This window comes from Dromaius novaehollandiae, chromosome 5 (assembly GCF_036370855.1).
Source record: "Dromaius novaehollandiae isolate bDroNov1 chromosome 5, bDroNov1.hap1, whole genome shotgun sequence".
Classification (NCBI taxonomy): Eukaryota; Metazoa; Chordata; class Aves; order Casuariiformes; family Dromaiidae; genus Dromaius; species Dromaius novaehollandiae.
In genome coordinates, this window is record NC_088102.1 from 23,549,973 (window position 1) to 23,575,236 (window position 25,264).

General features: G+C 38.8%; 1 long non-coding RNA gene across 1 annotated transcript in view; it reads right to left on the bottom strand.

Moving 5' to 3' along the window:
• Nucleotides 1–25,264, bottom strand: part of LOC112989905 (uncharacterized) — a 308,655-nt gene that overhangs the window by 137,072 nt on the left and 146,319 nt on the right. Inside the window, exons 8-9 of the long non-coding RNA XR_010389352.1 lie at nt 18,625–18,739; nt 10,501–10,610 (exon numbers count right to left, since the gene is read on the bottom strand). This is a non-coding gene — a long non-coding RNA (uncharacterized LOC112989905). The remainder of the gene's footprint in view (nt 1–10,500; nt 10,611–18,624; nt 18,740–25,264) is intronic.

Consider the following 25,264-nt stretch of genomic DNA (forward strand, 5'->3'; position numbering starts at 1 on the left):
AAAAATAATACCTCTTTTTGGAGTGAAGGACTGTTAAATTGTCAGCCTCACTGAAAAGTGAGGCATCCAGAGCAATTAAGAAGAGTCATAGGATGCTTTCCATGAAACAGAAATAGTCTTATCAATTCCAGATTTAACATTTTTCCATGTACTTAAAAATCAAGTGTTTGTTAAAAATCTCCACTGAAATCCTCTAAGGCTTTAAAGGAATGATATCTGTGAGGCAAGTATAGATGTTTAGAGAAAAAAAAATCATCTTGATTATTATATCCTGAAACATTACATCCTCTCCATCTTAATGGATATAATAACCTAAATATTAACAGTATACCAATAGCATCTTTAAGGGAGCAGGCGAAGAATCTACAAACACAGCTGAAAAATTGTGTGGCATGTCTCATCAGTACTGTTCATGAATATTTATGGCACATATTTACAGTAATGTAAAAGGCCACTATCAAGCAGAAATCATGAGTCAGATCCCTAGAGCCCTTTCAAAGTTCCAGGTTGCTTTTTCATCTTTTATACTGTTTACTTTGCATCTTTCAGTCATCTTGAAATACAATACTAGGCTGATCTTGCTCTGTCCACAGGACAGATGGGCCAGAATCAGCACCTAGAATTCAAATCCTGTTTGGCAGGCATCGTATGGATTAGAGGTGATTAGGATCTTCTTTTGCTGCAATGCTTATAATTCTGATATGCTAGAGAAATCTATAGATTTTAATGATATTTTCATTTTTAAAGGAAAAGAATTCTCAGCCTATGACTGGTTGAGTCCTCAAACATTTCCATCTTGACCTACCCTGTTTTCTAGTACTCATCAATACAGATTGTGTTTACACAGTCAGTATGGTGTTCATCTTGCTCACTGAAATATAGGAGGTATCACAAAAAGAGGCCAGGACCCACATCATATCCAAAAAGATACCTGGCAGGAAAGATTCTTGTGCAGTCATGAACCACTGCAGAGAATCAAGCTGGGTAGGCTGAAAATCTTGTAATCCACATTAAATTCATTAAATAAACAATCTTCCCCTAACTGGGCAAAGATAATTCTGGATCAGAGAGGATGAAAAGTTTAAACACAACAACAGAACAAAAACCAGTCCTTACCACCTTGAGGAAGCAGTCTAAGAGCACCCCTATGTGGGGACTGGAAACCACAGGCAGAATTTCTATTACCTCATTAAAAACTCAGTTTATGACAAAAGACCACCAGCTGGTCCCCTTTATCTGATGAATAATGCAGCAGAAAGCAGCAGGAATATCCAATCAGCTGATTACATGGAAACTGTTCTGATGAGGACAGCAAACACACCAGCCAGTCTCCATAGGGTGTTGTTTCATAAGTTGATGGCTGCTGGCTGTCTTTCCATCCTCTTCTTTACCCTTCACTATTGTTTTTAAGAAAAGGAGGTTACTTCCTTTCTTCCCTTCTCCTTTCTGTTACAATGATAGAGGTTAAGTATGGATAAGAAAGGCAATTAAAATGGATCTATCACGCATTTGTTATTCTGATGTGTCATGCTGTATTCCCTCTCTGCAGTGAGTTGACACTCTATGACAGTAATTGAAATTCTTCACTGCTGACAGCTCATAACTAATACGGTGATTTTCATTACATGTTCCTCTGAATATAGCAAAGATGAATGCGTATTAAACTAGAAAAGTGGCAGCTGCGTGGGCCTGGAGAAAATCACTGCTTTCTCAATTCAGCACCCTCATGGCCACATGGCAACAAGGGTCACAAGCATTAATAAGGAATCAATGACCAAAACTAGTCAAAAAAGCTCCCAGGCACTTTCCAGCCAAAGAAGTACCTCTGAGCAATCTCTTTTCTAATCACAGCACTTGTTTTACCTTTCCCTGACAAAGTCCCTCTGGCCATCCAGTTCCCCCACCAGATCAGCCAGTAAACAAATTCAAATGAAATCCAAGCCTGCTCCAGTTATTCCAAGCATTTTGGAAGGCCATGGGGTGCCATTCAGGTGGATAACAGGCCTAAGAGGTAAAGGGGTGCTATACTGTTATCCAACTTGCTGTACAGGAGAGAAATCTAGTCTGGCATTTAGAAAAAAAAAACCATCGTGACTAAAAAGGCAATAAAGAAATGAGGGGGCTGGAACCTGTATGTCCATCATCCTTGGATACTGCATCCTATCTAAGCATTTCCCATATGTGCCACATAAATAAGTGATACTGTTGTTCATACTGCATTTGTGTTTTCCTGATGAAGAGCAAAGGGAAGCAGAAAGGAAAGCGTTTAGGATGGTACTTGTTCCAATGTGACAGATAATGCATAAATGCAATGTCAATTTGCAGCCTCCTGGCTCTTCAGGAGTCCAGAGAAGGAGGAAGCTTGGTTGTCTGTTCCAAAAGTGATTGTCCACACAATGTTTTTGGAAATCTCTAATATGCATTATGCTGGATGAGCCCCAGTAGAACTGGGGAAAGACAAAAGGGAAAAAATGCACAATATGTGTTTGGAATTCAGTGTTGCTATAAGCTGTGCTCACTTTACATAGCTTTTTATAAGCAAACTTTGAAAATTCAACATCTCATCAGAATTCTGAATGTCTACTTTATTTTTTACACTTCTTTCCTCCTAATAATGACATTGTAGGAAAGAAGCACTGTGAATCAGCTGCAGTGCCAAAAAAATACGGAACAACTGTTGGCATTTTTGCATTTCATTGATGTATAATTGTGTGAAATGAAATGACAAATACTTTCATGCAAAGTTCCACAAGGGAGAGACTGTATAGATAGATATATCCAAGACTGTCTTCTAAGTTACTAAAAGGCCTCGTTGCTTGGAGGAACAGACTCCCTCCTCATGATCTGATTTTGATCCACTAAACACAAACGAAAAAAGACTGTTTTTATTTGTTTTTTGCTAAGTATTTTTATTGTATAATAACTTAATACAATTTCTTTGCCAAAACCTGGTTATGAAGGAAGGCAGCTGCTGAACAAGCAGTGTAGAACAGATAGACCTTACAAAGAGGCACAAATCTGAGCCAGGTTTGTTATCTAAACTACTTGGCACAGTTCTGTAAAAATACATTGCGCAACAGCGAGTTTCAGTCTCATTTGCCAGGCGAAGTCTCGGCTACTGTAAAGACAATGCCAAAGATGTCCTTTTCTATCTTTTTACCTGGGAATGATTTAGTTCCTTGGATTAACAACCCTAGAAAGCAAAAGCCTCTGTGTACTGTAGAACAAGCATCATCAGCCAAATGCAGCATAGCAATATCTCTTTCCTGGCCCCCAAGAATGCACTGATGCCTACTTGGAGATACCATTTCAAGCCAATAAATGGAATAATCTCTTAGGTCAATCTAAACACTTTCTTGATAATGCTCAAATGCAAATGATATGGATCTAAACAGATAGCCTAAAGGGAGAAGGGTGCATAACTCTCAGATACAGACCTGTCTGTTTCAGTCAAAAGCTTGGACTGTTTTTCTGTATTTCATGATCATACACACTGTGCTTCTCTTGGCAAATGATGGCTTCTACCCATCTGGCAGAACATGAATCACAGTCAGCAACATAGCCCAGCTCTCGTTACAAATTTAAGACAAGTCAAAGCTACCGAATTAAATGGGGGCTTTCAGATTTCCAAAGTCAGATGAGGTCTCCTAGGCTACAGGGTTTAAGCTCAAACCATGTTTATTATAGGTGGACTGAAACACTGTTAGTAAACATTGCAGCACTCTTGAAGTGCTAAGCAGTCAGTAGAGATTAGTGACTAACAGCAAGCAGAATGGAAAAATCGTTGCCTCAGAGCCTATGCAGTAAGTGGAAGCCCCCATTTGTTTCATTTGTTTCTTTAAAGCCAAAACTGGCCCCTAGACTAAAGTTTCCATGTTATCTATGTGTTTTATGGACTGCAATTAGATCCAAATGTGAAAATCAATTAGTTTAAACTGAGAGGAACTGTGGAGGCTCCCATTGGCTTTTTGATAAGGGTTTAACCAGACAGAGCTGGCTGTCAGAAACCTGTATATGAGACAACTAACAGCTGACAGGTATCTTCATCAGATATTTCAAGCCCGTAATGGGTTCACGTTATGTTTTAAAAGACTTCTAATCCCATATTAAGAGAGATCTTTTTTCCTCCATATTATCTCCCTGATTATTTCCATAAATGATATTTTACAAAATCTTCTTTTTATTTGCTACTGGAAGTGGCAGGCTGATTTATATGAGAGAAAGGTCTGGCTTTATTCACCAAATTTATCCCCCACGTAACATCATGGACTTTGTAAAAGTTGTATTATGGAAAAAATTGGCCCATCATCCAACTACATCATTGGCTTAGTGTCTTAAATATAAATTTAATTTTAGCCTAGGAGGAAAATTACAATATTGATGCAAAGGCAAATGCAAAAACACTACTATTGGCATATCTGCATCGGCACATATCTTTCAAATTAAAAAAGTATTCCTAACGGAAGAAAAAATGTACATGTCAAAAATTAAATAACCATTTGTCTCAGTTATATCTATTAATGCTATTCAGCAATGACATAAGAGTCAAACAGTATTTATTACACAGTAATTACACCTCCATAAATGTTTTCCATCTGTTTTCGAGAGGATATCTTGCTCCTATTTAGAGCAAAAGCTAATGCTTTGGACAACAGCAGAGGAGAGAACAAAAAGAGAGAACTGGGGAATGTTCTGAACTTCCTTGGCTAGAAGACACAGGCTGAAACTGTATTCTAACCTTGTCCCTATGTTAATGGAACTGTTACTGAATACACACTGTGACAGCCAGTAGTCTTTTAAAGAAATAAGACTCAAGTCTAAAAAAAGAAATATGCAAGCAGTTACCTTTACATATTTCGTAAGGTATTTCCTCAAACTTAAAGTAAGCTGTAAGTGAGAACAGGGTTAAGTCAATTTCAAAAGGATCAGGGCTGAGTCTTCAAAGTCTAAAAACAAACAGATTGGAAGACCAAAAGAGTTCTTTGTATCATGACAGGAACTGAGAGTTTGATGTCGCCAGGACTCAGAGACTTGTGCTGTTCAGAAGCTAACTAGTGAAAAAATAACAGTGATCACTATTTATATATGTTAAATTAACTTCCAAAAGCTGAAATTCAGTGGAAAAAAACAATCATATCCTTGAACAGGGAAAAAAAAAAAAAAAACTCTACGGGACTTTGCCATTGGGACTTTTATACCCAGATAGACTGCAACCTCAAGCCCCAGAAAAGTAGAGCTTATCCTTTCCTTACTTAATTGGGACTCTAAAGTGGAAAGAGTTAAATGAGAAAGCGCCTGCTTTCTTATTAGAGACTTGCTTGTTTTTCTTCCCTCAACAGGATTAAGCTCATAGCTTAATCATGCTGTCCATAAAGATTTCTTTTTTCAAAAGTCTGAAAAAAGTAAATTTATATGTGGATCTTCAATAATTAATGCTTTAATTTTACATTTTTCAATGAAACGGCTTATGCTTCATTTAAATACATTATTGCCATGTTTTTTACCAATGTGTTATTTGCACTCTGACTCAGCTTTAATTCTAAACCATCCATTCCCCAAGATCTTCTGAACAATCTTATTCTCCATGCTCAGGTGCTGTAATTCTGAGTTTTAACAGTCTATTAAAAACAAAATGATTGGTTACTTTTATATTAGAGTGTGCCTGAAGGTATAATCTAGTACAAGGTCCAAACCCCTAGGAATAATATGAAGAAAAAAAACGTACAGACTGCTAAAATTCTCTCAGCCCCTCCAAGCTTTGTCAGACAAAGCTTTACAACAGCATCTTAGTATGTGTAATGACTAGCTGAACTTTCCATTTCTTAGTGTTTTGCTTGGAGATAAATAAAAAGTACAAGCTGCAGTTTTGCTTTCTTGGGTATCTTTTCCACCTGGAGGGGAGGGGCAGGAAAGCTACTCAGGGGAGCAAGAAGGGACTGACCCCACCTCACTGAGCAGAGTCACAGCACAAGGGAATTCCTTTCAGCAAAAGGAGCATAGAAAGACAGGAGAAAACAATGCTCTTTCAAGCTAAAGAGCTCCATTAAATGCTTGAATGGCCCTTAGAGATGCACAAAGCTCTCCAGGATCAAGCAGTGAGTCAAGAAAGCAGGTTTTAGGACAAGGTGCCAGCACTGCAATGTGTTGCCAGTTAGGTTGCCTTTTTCGGCCTTTTTGAGATAATCACTTCAGTGCCCATAATGCATCTTTGTAGGCGTTATTGCCACAAATCAAGAGTTTTAAACCCTTTAGCCACAGCTAAAATTGTTCAATTTGGAGACGGGATGGAGAACACTGGGAAAATACAAATAGCAGAACAGACGCAATTCAGTTCTGCGACAGTCTCTGAGGAACAAACAGGCTGACCTAGATTAACGAGGCTAATATTATTACCCAAGGCTTTGTCCTTCTCTAGTACTTTCCATCCGAGCCTCTCAACAGTTGCTTGAGGGAGGGAAGCATTTATTTCCCTTCTGTGTTTAGGAAGCAGAAGAACAAGAAATGAAGATGATTTGTCCAAAGCTGCACGAGAAGTTTAGGAATGAGCTGAACACACAACCCCATTACCTGAGCTCCCTTTCTCTAAGATCATCAACGCTTTCGATACAGTAGAATTAGATGCAGAGCATTGGCTTTTGCATACCATCTGGCTGAATACTGGCTATGCAAACTGTTCAGAAAATTGAATTTTAATACCACTGAAAACATAGACTGCTCAATTCAGAAATAACAAAATTGGCCTGACTAGTTTTAAATAGAAAAGTAAGTGAAACCTGTAACTTCACAGTGACATTTAGAGGTAGAACATGGTTTTATTTGCAGACTTTTGTTGTGTTGTGTGGGGGTCTTTTAGTTGTTTAAACCAAGGAAATGAATCAGCATCTTGCAGTGAAACAAACTGACAAGTATTTTTTGACTAAAATCAAATCTGGTGAATGAAACTCTTCATTTTTATATTTCTTGCCACAAAAAGTCAGTATCTCTCAGCAATTGGTACTTATGTATGAAAAATTTGCTTCAATTACATTTTTTTTAATAGGAAAATTTGCAACACGAAAACCACCACTGACTTGTACCAGTTCTTTTGTTTAGATCCATGCTGTAACTCAACTACTTACTAAAACCACTGTGACAACCAAGCCGAGCAAATACTTTGAACTAAGCTTTGAACTAAAGAGAGCGCTACAGAGTGGGATTTCTTTCAGATTGGAGGTCCTTGCCAAATACCTAACAACTTGCAGAGTAACTGTACTTACAAAAACACTCTCCAGAACAAGGCTCCCACTGAAAGTAAGCCCCCCTCACTCTACCACACCAATCCTGTCCACAAAGCCACTGGAGTAATAATGGTTAACTCAAGGCCATTGGACTTGTCTGGCTTTCAAAATACACAAATACGGAATTTTTTGCCATAGGGTTTGCAAAGGCCCTTAAAATTTCCTCTCACAATTTGTAGTTTTCTTTTGAAATCAGCTTAAACCTAGCTGTTCATAGCTCAGTATTTTGCTCTTTTCAAGTCTAAGTTGATTTGAACACATACAGATTAGAGTGAAAGATTAAAGTCTCTGGTAACTCCTGGTAACTACACCAAGCAGGATTTCTGTTCTCACTGCACGTTAATCCACTGGGAATCAATTCATACTTCCTTTTTTTGGCTTATATTTAGAATGGCTCAGCTGTTGTTCCTTGGAGAGAGGAAACAATTCCATTTCTCTAGTATATTCTGGGAAAAGAAGGATAGGATAAGAACTTAGATTCTGTCCTAGACATTTCCTTATGATTTGGGGTGGAGAGTTTCACTCACCCTGTACTTTCATTTCTTCATCTCCAAAATGCAAATAATAAACTGGACTATGTACCTTGCATGGATTTGTCAGCATATGGAATGCTTTGGGGAATCTTACAGTAAGAATCTATTATTAAAATACACTTAATTCCACTAAAACCTGTTCAACATTTATTTCATAACTGCCGAAGAGCTCTTATGTACTGGAATAAATTCTCTGTGACATGCGCATATCCCCACTGTGCCTGATCAGATCACTGAAGCTACATGCTGTCAATGCAGTATCAACAACTCAGTCGATCTGGATAGTTTTTAAAACATCATTTTCTCATCACCACTCTTGCTCTCCTACCCAGCTTCCTGCTGTGTGCATAACCTCTAATTTACTGGTCTTTTGCCTTGGCACCTCGGTACCTTTCAGACGTGACGAAACATCAGCCGTCCTAGGTTTCCTTTCAAAGCACAAGGTGGCTATTTAATCACAGCTGAAATCTTTGAACGTTCTTAAAAATAAATAATATCCTTCACCCTTGGAAAGGGAGAAAGTATGGCAATGATCAGCAATTCACAGTGTGGGATTTTTAAACACTTCATTTTCATCTTACTTCAAGTATTTTATCTCTTTGAAATAAAGAAGCTAACATGAGATGAAATGCCTTTCTGTCCAACAGCAGTGTCCTGCATTAATGATCAATTATACCTATACCCAAGAACAGACTTGTGCTAAGAAAAGTAATAGGATTTAAACTTGAAATTATGAATAGAATGGTAGCACTTTTGCATCTCTTCTCACTTATACGAGAAGATCTCAGAACTGGCATGATAATTCTATATTTAACACACAGCAACATATTCTTCCAAGAGAAAATGTCATGTGGTATTTGTCAAACCCATGGCAGGACAATTCTTATTGGACACCAACTAGGGAACCCAAGAAACTGGGTTTTGGGGCTTCTGGGTTCAATTCTTTCTCTGATTTATGTTGACTTCCCCATGTCACTTAGTCTTTGTCTCTTTTCTCATCTGCAGAAAGAGGACAGTACTCTATCTCCATCAACACAGTGCTGCAAAGCCTACTTGATAGTATCTGTAAATCACACTTGGTATCTTCAAGCGCAAGGCTCTCAAAATGCTTTGTCCTAGCAGTTTGCTATTACACAGAAGACATCTGAACTGCACTTCCAGCTACTCTTTAGGATGTGTAATTTTAGTGGTTTTTTTCCTTCTTGCTTTCCCTAAACAATGTTGGTACCATTTCCTTTTTTATTCAACAATACTTGGTCCTTGTTCTACAATAATGTGAAAAAAGCTGAAGATAGGTTTCCTTAAGATGTAAAGGACATAGAGAAAAATTATAAAAATAAGTAGAGGACTGCGGAAAACAAACATTTTCAGTAAGAGTTTTCATGAAACTAAACAGAAAAAGCACTTTTATCACCAGAAGAATGAGAGTAATATGACTGTTTAATATAGATTCCTATAGAAAGATGGTATTTTCCACTGTAAGACTTTCAATTTTGTAAAAAAGACAGAACAAGAAATAATGGTAGTAGCAGATGGCCAATTTCTTAATGAATGCTTTTTGAGAAGATAAACTTTAGTCCAACACAAGATGCTAGATTCAATACAACAAAAACTGTGGGAGTCTACCTGGTCTATGTTACACACAAGGCTAGACTGAATGATCCTTCCTGGTCAAAAAAAAATCTATGAATATCCTCTATCCCCAGCACTATGTTTGGTTGCTGTAGCAACGTTCCTCCTAAAAACTCAATGAAGAAGACATGACCCCTTTGTCTCTTAATGAAATTCTCAACTTATGGAAGATTTAATACGGAGTTTCAAGGTGACAGAGCACTTAAATGATTTGATGGCAATTCCACAGCTTCTCAAGCTTTCCTTGAAAAGGGCCACCTCCTACTTCTATGCTGTAGACTTGATAATGCAATCCTTATTCAGGCAAAACTCCAGCTGTCCTCACTGAGTAAGGCCTGAGCAGGAAAAATGATGCATGGCCCTTCTGTGAACAAATGAACATCTACCTTTCTTTCTTGAAACAGCAGGCAGCACTATATAAACTGGATTAATTACAAGCCAAGTTGACAGTGCTGCCTATCATAATAATGAAACTTGTCTGGCAATCTTAGAAGTGGCTTTCCTGATTATAATGCTATGCCACTTGCACAGTTTGAACTGAAGTTTTTCATGCCGAGTATCCGCCAGGATGACCACCATTACTACTGCCTAACAAAGGAAAAGAAGCTGGCCAAAGCCACTCAGCTGTTTCTGAGAATATATCTCTGGGAAAATATTTTTGCTGTATTAAGATATTCTTGAGGCTTTTTTTTCTCTGAAATGTATTATTGCCTTCATGCCTTGAATCTGACAATGAAGTTCAGCAGGGAAGCTGCGGGTTTCTTTTGCAATCAGAAATTTGGCCTCAGTGGACTGCATGAAAACTTGTTCTGATTTAGCCAATAAGTCTTTGAAAAACTGCAGCTCTCACATGCTTAGCAGAGACATATTTAGCAACTTGAAAGTTCTGAGGGCCCCAGTTTTACTGACATTTTCCCATCCTCTTCAAGGCTCTCATGCTGAGATTCTCTGCACTGTTCAGATACACTGAAGGTGGTTCACAGTAAGTGGGTTTCAATGGACCACATGCACCACAATACATCTGATGAGGGCACTTCCATGTGTTCATTCTCCATTACCTTTGTAATCTTTCAGTGATGTGTTTTGACATTTTAGATTCCGCTCCTTTTCCCTCTACTTACATTGGTGGATGTCAGATGATATTTAGTGTCAGAAAAATCCAGGGTTCCTGAAAGATAACAAAACTTTATTTAGAAAAATATTAACAAATTAAACAGCTTAAAACCTTTGGGCTACCACAGTTAGTTACCGCTGGGATAAGGAAAAAGATGAGGAGTTCAGGGACATTTGAGGACTCACTAAAAAGCTGAAGAAACAAATATGTCAATATATTTCAAAATGAACCATTTTCACTAGTTACAGGTGACTCTCATTTTCTTTGAGAATTTTTTTTTTTCCACTATTTTCCTTTCTTTTCTCCTCTCAGCTTCTAGGATCATACCCTTAAATGGTCAAACCAGAATTGCTGAAATCTGATTCTAACCGAGTTTCATCAGCGTAAATAAAACAATTTTGGCAATCATAAAAAGATCCCATGGCACTCAAAACAGTTCCACAAATTCACCATAGACATATTCCAAATTTGGTGGAGAGAGGTGGTGTACATCTTCATCCTTGGAAAGAGCTACAATACAATCAGTTCCTTTGGTAATTATTATGAAGGTCAGTCAAAGCAGGAGAAGATCCATCTCAGCACTCCTTTAGCTTAATAATTTATATAGTCTGTTTAGAGACAGCACATTTTAGATTCAAATCCAGTTCCTCACTCGTGCTTAGATTTTAAACAACTTCAAAGATTAAGATGTGTTTAGGTGCAGATTTTGTCTTTGTAGTCACCCTTATTTTGTCTTGTCAGAGCCTGTAAGTGCGATATACTAAGAACCAAACTGTTTGTATAAGGCAAACTCTGCAGTCCTCTTAAAGGTAACATTTCTGCTAACTTCAGTGGGAGATTCAGCCAATAGGATTGAGTCTATTCATTCATAACAGTTGTGTTAGTGGTCTTTCACTGACATCAAGAATCCATCCTAATTTACACTAATCTTATAGAGAAGAAAGCCCAAAACAATACACTGAGAATTCAGACTTTTATGTCATCAGAAGAGTGGCAGGAACTTTCTAGACAACCAACTTTCAGGCCCAAGTCAGAAGATCCTTTGTACATACACAAAGTGGCTTCTCAACTCAAGGGTCATGAACCACTGTAAAGGGCTTCCTGCCTCCCACATATTTCTAATGAGGAAGTTGTCCAAGTATGAAAAATACTGAAGAACAATTATGTACATACAGAACACAGAGGTTAGGGACGAGAGATGGGATGCAACAAAATGCAGAATGAATGAGTTATGGGTGATTCATGTGCATCTTGATAGACAGGCATTCTTATTAGTTTATATCGCATCCCTAGCAGTATCATCAGGTGCTCATATATATTAGATGGAGCCCTAACATAAAAAGAGTGTTTCAAACATTCAGCCAAGAAAGAAGCCTTCAGGTCTGATGGTAAGGCTGATGGTTGAGACTGACAAGTGATTCTACCTAACGAAAGAATATATAATGCCACTGGCTAGTAGCTTGAATGTGGTGAAAGCTTACTCAACAGATCATGACAATGAACACAGCAAGGAAAAAAAGTCAGTTTGATTAGCTAGGGAGGGCCATGGTCTATAAGTCTCTTAAAGGTCAGCAGTTGGACCTTGAGCTTAATTTAATAGGCTGTCAACATAATTGAATAAACACAACATGGAGGGTGAATAGTGAGGAGACTAGAAAATTAAGTGGGCACTACAGTTCTGCACAGCCTTTAGAGACCAGGGAAGAAGAAGATCAAGAAGAGCGAGGTAAAAGAAAGGTGACAGTAATATTCAACTTTACTTTTATTGCAAACATCAGCTGGAAGATAATGAATTCTGGACCTAGTTACTGAAATTCATACTACCTTGTTTTAGACAATGAAGAAATGAATAATTAATAAACCACTTCAAAGTTCAAAACTTCCACCTCCTTCCCGGAGGTAGTAATCGGAGAGGTAACAGCAAGCTAACAAGAGGATAGCGGGTTCACAGTGCCTTTCACAAATTAAAGCCTCACTCTCATCACTTCAAGATTTTCCTAGCAGCACAGTCAGGAGACCTGATACATGGCCATACTCCCCCCAACCCCGACCTCATTATTCCAGCTCTGCTTTCATTCAAGTGCATAAAAGTCAATTAGGACATTGACATGTGGTAGCCACAACACAATGCTGTTCATAAAACTTTCAGAGATAACTTTATGGGCAGTTGGAAGCTGAGACAGATCAGACTTAGAACAGGGGGACACCCAGTCTAGGGACTCTGACTCTCCAAACTGATGTGTTAATCTTACAATCACCTCACGCAAACATTATTAGAGAACATCAAGTTCTCCAGAAAAGAAACTAGCTTTGTCACAGAAACAGTAATAAACTGTTTCAGAAATGTGTCCATTTCCTGAAAACCCTTTATCCACCAAAGATAAAAAAATCTCTTTGGCAACTCCAAAATTTTCCAGAATCTTTGTGGGATTCATGCAAGATTGGAACATAAATGCCACGATACTGCAGAGAAAAAAGGCTTCACAATATTTTAGGCTACACTTAACAGCAAAGGCCATGGGATAAAAATGCAAAATTTTCCCCGCAAAATCTTTTGAAAAGTCAGATATGAGAAGTCCAGATGTGATTTAGCATCCCATAATCTACATTTCATTCATGAAGAAGGAAAGAAATGCAAGGTAAGCAGAAGAAGATGGGATCCTGGATTAACTGTTTCACCAATTTCTCTTGTATAAAAATGTCTACGTTCAGATTTCTTCTCCTTGCATTTATGTTCTTCCCTACAGTGACGTTCTTGACTGCTCAACCTAACACCTAGAGGAAACCATTTTTAGGTCTTTTCAGTGTTTTCACAGGGCAAACCTATTATTTATGTTTGAATTTATTTCACCCCACCTGGGAGATAACCATCATTTCTTTGCTTACTCATTACCAGGATGTTCAAGGACAAATTTAGCCCCAGAACAAACAAGGACAGCACCCATTAAGCTGTGCCTATTTGTTAGCCCCAGAACAAACAAGGACAGCACCCATTAAGCTGTGCCTATTTGTTACATTTTGTCTATATAAACATGATTTCACCTAAATCTAGCTACTTCTGTCTCAGATCCATCTCTAACACAGGAATCCCTGAAAAAAAGGCTGCAAAAAAAAAAATTTTTCACGATGAGAAGAAAACATTTTGACTTTTCTACCTTCAGCTATTCAGTAGCTCTAATCTGTTACAAATTAGATACTAACAAAGATGCAGCAAAGTGAGTAAGAAAAAAATAGAGCATCACGAGCCAATGGCATGAACCTGAAGATGAAAAAACTGAAAAACAAAACAAAACAAACCGCCCAAAAATCAGAAATCCACCAAACAGTACTTCCTTTACTACATCCTATCATAGGCCCCACAAGATTATTTCCAATGCTGATCCACCTTGTGTCAACCAGGAATGTCCTTACCCAGCTGGAATGAGCATTAGAGGTTTTCAGTATGACACAGGCATATATTTTGGATTGACTGTTTGGACACCCTTTTTGGAAAATTGAACTCCTGCAAGTTTCACCAAATGCAAATGTGCACCCCCTTGCATTCTATATTTATTAAACAGCATGATTTGCTTTTAATAAGTTTTCTGCTGACATGAGAAGTGAAGACAAGAACTATCACCTGAACAAAGAATGTGCACTGTTTTTTTTCAAAATTCCATAGGCAATTTAGCCTCTGCTTATAGAAAACCTCAGCATTCTTGTCTCTTGGTAGCAAGCACACAGAGTATTATTTCTGTTAAGATTAAAAAGTCAAGTTTGATCATAAGTCTAAACTTTCAAAATAGTATTCTTCCAAAACTGAAACACTCATATGCATATCTGCATAAGCACATGGAACGCACATCCGTTTTAATCCCATCAATGATCTTATTTTAAAGCAATTAAATATTCCTGCATAGTACAGGTGATGCAAGCAGTAGAGCTACATGTAAGTGCACAGAAATTGGAAATTAAAACTGGTGACTAGTCAACAAGCTGACTACTTTAACTGCCCAGTGAAATTTTTAATCCATTCGCTTTACAAAAAGATACATGATAACTTTACAAGAAATAAATATATCTGTATAAGCATAAGTAAACCAATATAAATTTACAGAAATGTTTATTTTAGCCTCAGCATCCCAAAATCACATGTAAAGGTCTAAGCCTCAGTGACACATATTAGTAAGCAAGAGTACTATGAAATTCCAGTCTTCAGGGAAGGCTACACAGCCACAATACTCATGCATTTTTTTCTAAGAGCAGCAATTATTTTCCATGTACAGGAAGTGCTCAGGATCTAGTTCTGATACTGTGTGATCTCTGTCATTATATGACTCCTTATAAAACAGAAGTGCTGCCATTCTGCCAATAAATCAATTAAACAAACTTTGTGGCTAGGAGGTGAAATTTGATTCTCTGTGACAGTGACTGTTCGGAAAGCAGCTAACGATACTGCCAAGGAGGCAGAGAGCCTAGAAAGAGAGAATCACACAGGCAAGTAAAATCTTACACTCTTAGTTTTTCCTCTTGTCTCCTCCTTTCCTGGCCGTTTTCCCAAATTAAGAGCACATGGTATGCAGTATCAAGCATTAGCAATTCTTATTCTCTTGTTCTTATTACAGCCTTGATCCCTAAGACTAAAGAGACATTTAGGCAAATTTTCAACATATTTAGTGGAGTACAATGCATCTCTTGAGATAATAAGTCATGGCAGAAGAAATCCTTACAAAAACACATGCCTGCTTTTTGAGCTGAATATACTTTTCCTTCAGTGTACTTTCATGATGAGTATGCTGAGGATTAAATGAGTTTCTGATCACCCAGGGCAAGGTCAGTGAGACCATCATTGCTATCCCAAGCAGAATAATGGCGCTATCAATAACAGTTAGATCAGGGTTAATAAGTGGAAGATAATGAGGGGGAATGGGAGATCACATTGAAACGCACTGCAAACTTCTTGGCGTACAAAGACGTTCTGCAGCAGGGCTCGCTATTTCCACCTTGTCCACAGAAAGAATCTATTTTTTACTATGCATTTAAACTGATTCAGTCTTCATCAGATGTTCATCTTCCTGTCAGCTTTAGGCAAATAAGGGCCAAATCCAGCTGTGTAATTGAGTTCCTGGAGCTCAGAAAAAAACAAAATGAGGTCAGAACTGACTGAGGAATATTGTACTACAGAGATAGATAGCTTTGTCCCAGATTTCCTTGGTTAAGAACAATGAGATAAGAATGCCTAGATTTATTCTTTTTCAGCACACTGCACAAACACACTTAGCTTATCCTCACAGCTTTGCAAAGATTCAGATTCAAGGGGTCTAGCTTGTCTTCCAGAGCATGCAAGAGAAGGTCATGGCAGAGATATCACCCTATGGCCCCCTAATTTGTATAGCCGAACACCTACCACTTTTTTTCTCCCTGGATACATGAATGAATAAAACATCAGATTGTGCTTGACCTCTATATGCTCTCCAAAAAAGCTATCTATCTCCCCTGTGCAAGAAACAGGTAAATTCCTAGATCTCATGTTCTCACCCTTCTAGAGCCCAGCAACCCAGGCCAACTCAAAAGCAGCATAACAGTATCCCTACCCTGCAATTACTGACACTCAGGGAATAAATGTGCTGCTCTGGAAGAGCACGCTGCGAAGGAGTGAGCAGTACTATGTCAGCCAAGTGCCACCCTTAAGTTCTCGTTCAGTCTTTGGGCCTTGCTGGCAAGACCAGCAGCTGTAACTAGAGCTGTAACTAAAATTTTTATAGTCTTAAGATGATTGAAATGTTATGATACATTACAGTCTGTGCTTGCATAAAAACTTTCAATAAAACATTTATTTTCCAAGCGTTGCAGCTGTTTAGCCTCTGAATGCTAAAATACTTAATCTAACACAAATTACTGGGCTTTAATGGTCTAATTAAATCCTCCTAGAAATTCACCTGCAGCATTTCTCTAGGCTCTACCCACCCCCATTTTGTGGTATGATTTGTGGTTAGCCCTCCACCAGTACGTGGTAACTGAGACTGACTGACGGAGCAGCAGCCCCACCTCACGGGACAGTGAAGCCCCACACAAAGGCATACACTGACAGGAAGCCCTGCCGAAGCCTCCAACCCTGCTACCAAGACCACTGAGTTCCCAGTCAAACCCAGGGTGATGGACGACTTCCTTTCCTGCGCAACCAGATAAGGGAGTCCAAAAGGATTATTTGGCTATAACATAGGCCACAGTACAGCAAAGATGGAGAACTGCTATCGTGGGCTTTTCCATCTCTAATTTCAGAGAATGTTTGACTTCTCCAACTCTACTCTACACATCTTGTCAGCAAGGTTTAGACATAAACCCAAGAAAAATATATTCTTTAAACTTATCAGCACTTGATAATAGTATGCTTTAGTAACAGCATAGCATAATTGGACAGTATTCATTTGCATATATATCCACACGCTGTTGTCTGGCTTGGTTTTACTTTGTTGCTGCAGCTAACTGTGCTTCTTTATTCTGAGCAATGTAGTTATGCTGCAATCTGGCGTTGTGGCTGAGGTTGAATCAGAGATATATGTTCAGACATGGCTTCAGGAAAAAGAGATGCATGTTGTAAAGTTGCTGAGTTAAACGAATGGCTATAAGACTATTTTTCACCTAGAAAACAAAAGAAGCTTAAGAAAAATCATCAACTCTGTCTTCTCTCATTATGTACTGTAAGACTCTTGCACAAATGAATATTTTACCACTCTTGACCTCTACTAAGCAATTCTAATTTCTTACACGCTACCATGCAGGAGCAAGGGCTTCCCCTACTTTTTTATTCTACCAGTATCATTGTCAGCATCATGATTATCTAAAGATCTGCTGTTTGGATTTGTGTCCCATCTGACCCCAGTTTATTTAAAGGCAAAGAAGTGGCAGTTCTCATAAGGCAGTTCTCCCGTCCAGCCTCTCCAGTGTTCTGTAGACACATAAAGAATGACGACAGCTTCACCAAAAAGTCATTATTTAGGTAGGTCAGTCTCAGTACTACGCTGTTTTTCATACTTCTCATTACTGGCATTAGCAGTGAGCTCCCACAGGCATGCATCGCCTGTATGCCTGCCATTACAAAGACAGCAAGAGAGAAATCCACAACCCGATGAGCCAAACGCCAAAGGTATACCACAAAATGCAAGGTCTCTCTGGCACTAGGGTCCCAGAGATGAAACACAGAGCTGGCAGTTGATTTACAGTTGCGGAGGAAGAAGCAAGACCTAAGAAATCAATAAATGCAAAGCAAATAGCATTCTCTTCCCCTTACACATACATATTCATACACACATCTGCAGCTAACACACTGCTGCTCTTTGGATCAGTGCATATCAGCAGTACCTTTGAGGAAGTGTTTTAGTCTATAGTATAATTTAGTTGTTTTTAGAATTATCTGTAGTTTATATAAACATATTTCCTGATATCTTCAACTCGACCTAAATCTATTTGGTTAAGAGATGACCAGTGTTCTACTTGCTTGAATATTTTCTGGCTAGCCTTCCTGCTTCTCTTAAATCTTGATAATTCACATGACTTACTACACCCGTTCTTCAGCTAAAATCTCACCCTCTAATGCAAATATCCACTTTTCGCATAATACGACACTTCATGCTGCTTTTTCGGTGGGGGGGGAGGGTGCAAGGGACCAATGACAGAGTTGATGCAGAACCAGCTGCATTTTTCAATATTTGTCTTTGGTAAAATTCTCCTTCCTAGGAAAGCTATATCTGGCTAATTCTCTCAGTAGCTATCAAATTAAAATAACAAGTATTTCACAACTAAACAAGCTAGGGAGAGAGTTCTACGTTAATACAAGGTAAGTCTCAGTGCAGCAATGTGTTTGTCAAGAAAAGGTCAGCTCTAAGTCTGCACAGAGATGGCCACTGGTGCATTATTTAAGTAGGTACATTTTGAAGACACTATCAGTCTCTTCAAAACAGCAACTACAAAGCTGCTCCAAACCTCACTATCCCATACTTTGTTCGTGAGGTAGAATGAAACATGGCAGAGGAGACTTCGAGGAGACTTCACATACCTGTTCCCAGAACATCCCAGTATAGATACTCACGTGGAAGACACACTGGATAGTCCAGACTAGACAGGCCATTAGAGAGACTTCAGTTGCTGTCAGCATGTTATGTTTTAAACCAGAATTCTTTTTCTTTTTCTTTTTTTTTCTTTTTCTAGGGGGAAGAAAAGAATTATAGTTTTGAAGTTTTACCTACTGCCTAAAGAAATTTCTCATAAGAACACAATGGCATGGTTGGTCACATTGCACGTTCTCTTTCCTAGAAAATATACTCTGACTACATTGTATCACACACTTTTTCATAACACACATGCATTTTAAAAATCACAAGACTCTATTAATGGAGTACACATAAGCAGATGTTTGCACATATAGTCTTACAAACACGCAATCACCAAAAGATACTCCCACACTGAATATCATATGCTCGCTTGCTTGCTTTCTACTTTTTTTAAAACAATCTGGTATTTTAGCATTGCCAAAGGATTATTATATCCCCACCCTGATGCCACCCAGCTCTGAGATTCTCTTCCACACAGAAGAAAGGTCACCCTGCAATATGCTGCTCTATTCCATTTCATTCTGAAAGTGGTTTTCCCTCAAAAGAGATTTCTCAAACACATGCTCCCTTTCCTCACTTTGCATGGTTCTTGCACTGCATCATCTTTGGCCATACACTAGGCTTATTCAGATAATCAATGGACCTTTCAAACAGTCATCTCCTTCCTCTTTCCCACACTAGTCTGCTGAATTAGAATGACAGCTTGCCTGCCCCTGGGGAAATTAAGCAGTCGATCCAAATCCTGTAGAGCTGTAAGAGGCCACTTCTCCACCAGCTCTCTCCCTGATGCTGTCTACACAGTTGGAACCTATCCTCAGAAGAGAGAGAAGAGCAATCAATAGTGTCTCTAAAGAAGATGCCATCAGCAGCACGGTAGCACTTAACCACTGCAGCGAACCACATGCTCCTGATTAAGATGCCTGGGCAGGGGCCGATTGATTTGCCTGTCTGCACAGCATATTAACCATGAGCCTTAAGCTAAGCAGCTTCCCACCACCCCGCTTCCCTGCACTTCTCTTCCCCAGAAAAGAGGAAGCATACTTGAGAACACAGTGCTTAAATCTGCAGATTGGCAGAAGAAATGCTGATAGCTGATAACTCTATGTGAACTCAGCTCCTGAAGTAATGAAGCGCATGGCTAGAACTCCTAGAGACACATAAGGAAGAGATAAAAATGGCCTGTTAGATTACACTTAGTCCATCTCCCTGGAGACTAGTACAAAACTCTTCTTACAGTGTATTCTTCAGGGCTGTGTTCAGTCCACTTTAAAGTGACTTGAGCAATTCCTCAGGAGGCTATGCCAGAGCCTAACAGACATTACTGTTGGTAACAATGTGAGTTTTTTTCCTCTCAGTGCTATTCATTCTCATCTTTCTTTTCTGAGTTTTCATGGTCTTATTATTCCACATAAGATCCACTTCATTAGATAATTCAAAGCCTTTTCTTATGCTCCTTGCTGGCATTTGCAGTCTCAGATATTTGCTACAGGAATGATTCTTATTGCCATTAGCTGTTTTCTAAACACTGCCACTGTATCATCAGCACTACACAAATGTAATCTCTAAGGATGCTCCCTAACATAGCAATTTCAAGAAGAAATAGAAATGGAAAGGATGAGAAGGTTAGAAAAAGCAGTAACATAGAAGGGTTGGAGACAATTTATTACACAGAGTACTGAAAAGAAGAGAGCCTGTTAAAGAATCTGATGTGGTAAAGACGCTGCTTAGTTCTGGGAAGATATTTCATGTCTACTGTTGGCATGGAGAAAGCTCCAGAAGGGTTATCATTTATTCAGGGGAGTCAGCTTCTTTCACAGCCTTGCCTCAAGACTCTAATCTTTCTTTAAAAGTCAGCGTATACAACTTAATTAAGGCCTTACCTAAGAACTAGGCAAAGTAAACTTTTTACCCAGAGTAGCCAGGAAGTGGCCAAAAGATCAAATAGCCATTCTACTCATTTTGCCCAGGCTGACTGCTGCTCCCACCACAAGTTAGGAAAATCTAAGGACACAGGAATAGTAGTTTCAGAGCAGCAGTCAATACAAACCCCCAACAACCCCTCACAGGAAGTGAACCTGACTCTCCACAGCTGTCTTCCCAGCACATCTGTTTCATTTATTTTCCTCCGTCTTCTCCCAATGTTAGGCGTAGTTCAGCCACAACCTTGTTTCAACCCCTCATCCTTCTGGGAGGCAAAACTCAGTTTTGCTCGCATGCTTAAAAGCCCCAAAGCATCCCTGTCCTCAACCATTCCTCTTCTATTTTTAGATTTTTTCACATTTGATCACATCTGGATCCCAAAAAAGAAACACAGCATTCTATTGCAATCACCCCTACATAATGTACCCCACAGTTCGTCTGCATGCGAATAGCCAGTGCACCACTTAAAACCAACTGAAGTCCTCACAGAAGTGCTTCAACAAAACCTAAAACACATATATCTGGTCCTTCATCCCCTCTGCTCCTTGCCAAGATGGCTCAGCATGAGTGCCTCCAAATCAGCCATCACATTACACAGAGATCTCAGATGCGACTTCTTACGAGCCATATTTTTTGACGTTACAGCTTGCCAAGAATTTGTATCTCTCAGGGAATGCTTCTGTTTCTGATTTTTGCCTACTCTGCATCAGCTCCTTTGTCTTTTTACAGAATAACTCTGCATTTTTCCACTCTTATGCTGGTGAGGTATGTATCGGTAAAGATGATGGTCTCTCTGCGTGTACTGCTCCCTTTAAATTTACCTGCCATCTTTATGCCTAGTGACTTCATACCTAGCCATCTTAGCTGCCTAGTAAAATTTTGCTTTTGTAGTTCAGCACAGACAACTGAAGGAGATGGACATGGTCTATGTGTCATCTCAATCTCTTTTCCCTCCAACACTTGGGTTTTTTCTTCCTTGCTTTTGTAGTCTCCCAAAGAATATAAAGGACTTTGACTGACAATATCTAGGTTTATTTTAATTCTCTGTGCATTTAAAAAACAAAAGTTAGTATCCAAATTATGTAAAGCATGAGGTACAGATGCTTTCTTATTATTTCCCAGTCCTTCATGCAGCTTCCAGTGTATGTAAATTTGACAACATCTGCAGACTCCACTAAAAGGTTGTTTTAATCCCTTTCTTAGATCAGCAACGTGTCTCATCTAAAACCAACTTCATACTGCAGCACTTTACTTGACACTACCTCTTTCCAACTAAACACATTACTGTTCATTATTACTCTTTTTGTCCTCTGCTCCTTCACCCACACTTCGATCCAGAACTCCAAACCTTAAGCTCATACATATGGTTAATTCATGACTGAAATAGACTTTCTGAGGTCAGCAATTAGGGAAAATGCAAAGGAAATAATGTCACTGATTTCTGCAAGCTGTAACATTACCTAAATTTCAGAGGCAGGGATACACCTCTATAACCAGTACTGCTGGAATATTAAAAAGCAGTCTATATAATTATACCTTTGGGAACAGTCCCATATCTCAACCACCAGGTAGCAATTTCATATTATATGTTCCATTAGGCAGGCAATGGCCTAAATGGTCTGGAAAGATGAATGTATTTTCAGATGATGTAGTCTGAGGAGGACTGAGAGATTCTAGTGGCAGGCAGGAAAAATGTGTCTTTGTGAAAGAGGACAGCTGATCTCTTCACTGAAGTTGGATACTTCTTCTTTTAACTGTGGCTATTTTAGTGTTCGCTCACAACTAGAGAAGAGCTCTAGCTTCTGAACCTGAAAACTAGCATTTGCATAAAATTTGATAATCATAAGGAAAATACTGACCTCACTGAAGTTAAAAGGAAGTTAGCTTCTGTTCAATCAAGATTTTTGATCAAGATGGGGATGTGAAGATAAATCAATCCTCAAAAACTGAACTAAGACCCTTATGAGGCTTTTCCCAAATGGGACCAAATCTGACTTTTTAGGACTACACTGGTTTTGAAATGACTGAATAAATCTCCCCAACCCTTAACATTTTCTTTGTTGTATTCCCTGAAGTCTCTGTCATCTCTCTTCACTACCCAGAGATGTTTGTCTTCATCTCCTCTTCTCCTCACAACTAAAGACACCGTTCTCAAGCAAGCTCATATGGCAGCAATCAACTGTTCTATACTGCTACATGCCTCATGTCCAACTCTGCTTTGAGCCCATTTCCAAAGGCAGATGGACACTACAAACCCCAGAGTCCAGTTTAACTTTGCTCCAAACTCACTAGCATTGCCGAGTTAAGAAGCTTAAGATTACTTAAGATCTGTCATTTCTTATTTTATCGATAAAGGATACTGATTATCAATCTACTTCTGAATTGTTTTTGCTTAATATCTAAGACTACATGTTTGTGAGACTGAAAGGGGGAGGAGTCAAGTTTTAAAATACAAAGCTGAGCTCAAATTTCCAAGTATTCTGTATCATTGATACTGAAGTTAAAGCCTTTACTTGATCTTATATTCAACTTTCAAATTCTCCAACTGCCTGAAAGGGAATAATTAATGTATCTATTTCATGTTACTGTTTCTTTTCAGTATTACAAAGCTGACATGAATATAATAGCCATAAAAGAAGTTCCAGTCCTGGGACTCACCTTTATCCCATCTTTTTCTACACTGGTTATGGCGATGCATACCCTCTCCCGTTTCCACAGGTTTCCATCACCCTCCAGACTGGAAATAATGTATGGCATGTTATCTTTCTCATACCACACGCAAGGAGCCTGAAAAAGCTGGTAACGTCTAATAGTTTCAAGGTCCTTCATGAAAGAAAGAAAAACTAGCCGAGGGACTTCCAGGGTTTGCTAAACTCAACAGCTGAATCAAATTTCCCAGTGCTGACACTTTCATACGTAGCTGGAAAATAAATTCCCACTGCTCATGTTTTTTCTTAACACCTTTCTTCTGGGATTTTCCAGTACAGTTAAATCTTTGGCTCTCCAAAATCCTGGAAGAAATTTTGATAGAAATGCATCACACCTACAGATGAAAGGGTGTAAGTGAACCCACTTCTTTCCAAATCTCTTTTTGGAACAACAGAAAGATACATTTGTGTGACAAGGCTATTTTCAACTCATCAGCAATTAAAGATGAGTCATTCTGCATTTCCTGAAGTGCTCCTGATCAAGTCTGTCAAGCAGGAAAGTCATCTGGAAAGTTTCCTCTGGTAGTGTGTCCTCTGGAGCTTAAGCGTCAAATGAAGCACAGGTCTCCAGAAGAGCAGAGCGAAGCAAAGAGAGAAGCAAGAGCTGACTTTGGTGGAGAAGCAATAATAGCTCCTTTTCCAGCCAGCAGGATGTCAGCTTGGGTGATCATTTCAGGTGCTCCAGCCATATTTTCAACAGTCCCATGGAGTTTCTACAGAGGTTGCTGCTCAATTACAGCAATGACATCCTGGCCACCCAATTTTTGACTAGCCTACTTGTAAAGGTAATTTTGGTTGACAAGTAGCGAACACATGAATGATGGGCGGAATCACGGTTCTAGTAGGACAACCCAACCTGAGAGCCCAGAGCAGAAAAACAGTGAAAATGAAACTGCCCTACATTAAAGACACCTTCTGTTTAAATGAGGAACCCTGCAGCTGGCCAATGTCAACTGCAGTTTATAGCCACTTCCCTCTTTTCAAACAATGTAAAGCTACACGTGCCTCTGAAGTTTGCTGATCTACTCGCAAGCATTGTTGGGTATTTCACAACCTAGAAGGATGAAAGTATTTAGCAACCAAGCCAGCAATTTGGAAAACTTACTCCTGGGACAGCTGTTTAAAACAGCTATCATCAGATTCATTGGAAATGGTGCCTTTAGCAGTAACTGCATTATAAATTCCTTCAATTTCATGCATATGGTATTAATTTTGTCACAGTCTACATCAGTGGAGAACAACCACTTTTGTCCTTCTACAGCCAGACTTTGAGACTGACAGCTGTGTAGGAGACCATATGCAGCTGGTACACACGGCCAGTGAAAAAAGGAAAGATCAGATTCTGTTCATTAATTGGGAAGCATTTGCCAAAGGATATACTATATTTGTTTTGTCTCCTAATCAGGAATGTGCCAATCACTATTCACAGATTAAAATAGGGAATTTAAGAGCAGAAACACATTTTTCAATAACTTTATCAATGTCTACTTATGTTATCGTGTATGAAGATTCTAGCACTGGTATAGAGAAGAAAATTTTTGACTACATATGAAAATGGACTCCACTTACCTGAATCAATTTCAGAGACAAATTCTGATATGTACATGACAGCTTCTGATTTCAAACCACTTTTGACTCCTAGTGACTTCCTCCTTTTCCACCAACCCCGTTCTCACTATTCTGTGTTCTAAAAACATCATGAAATCCTTATACAGGAATGGTAAGTACCGTATTTCAGCCTAGAGTACAAAAATTTCTCTGTTGCCTGAAGTAATCACTACATATTTCTCCTACCTTACGAAAAGAAGGGTTGTCTTCTGAAGACATTCTAAAAGCATATTTTGTTCATTTAATACCAAAGAAATTAATGGTGATGCTATTTGTTAAAAAAAAAGATATATACTACATAGATGCTATATATACACTATACTCTAAATATATATACTGTGTACACTACAAATACTACATATATATATATATATAAACACAC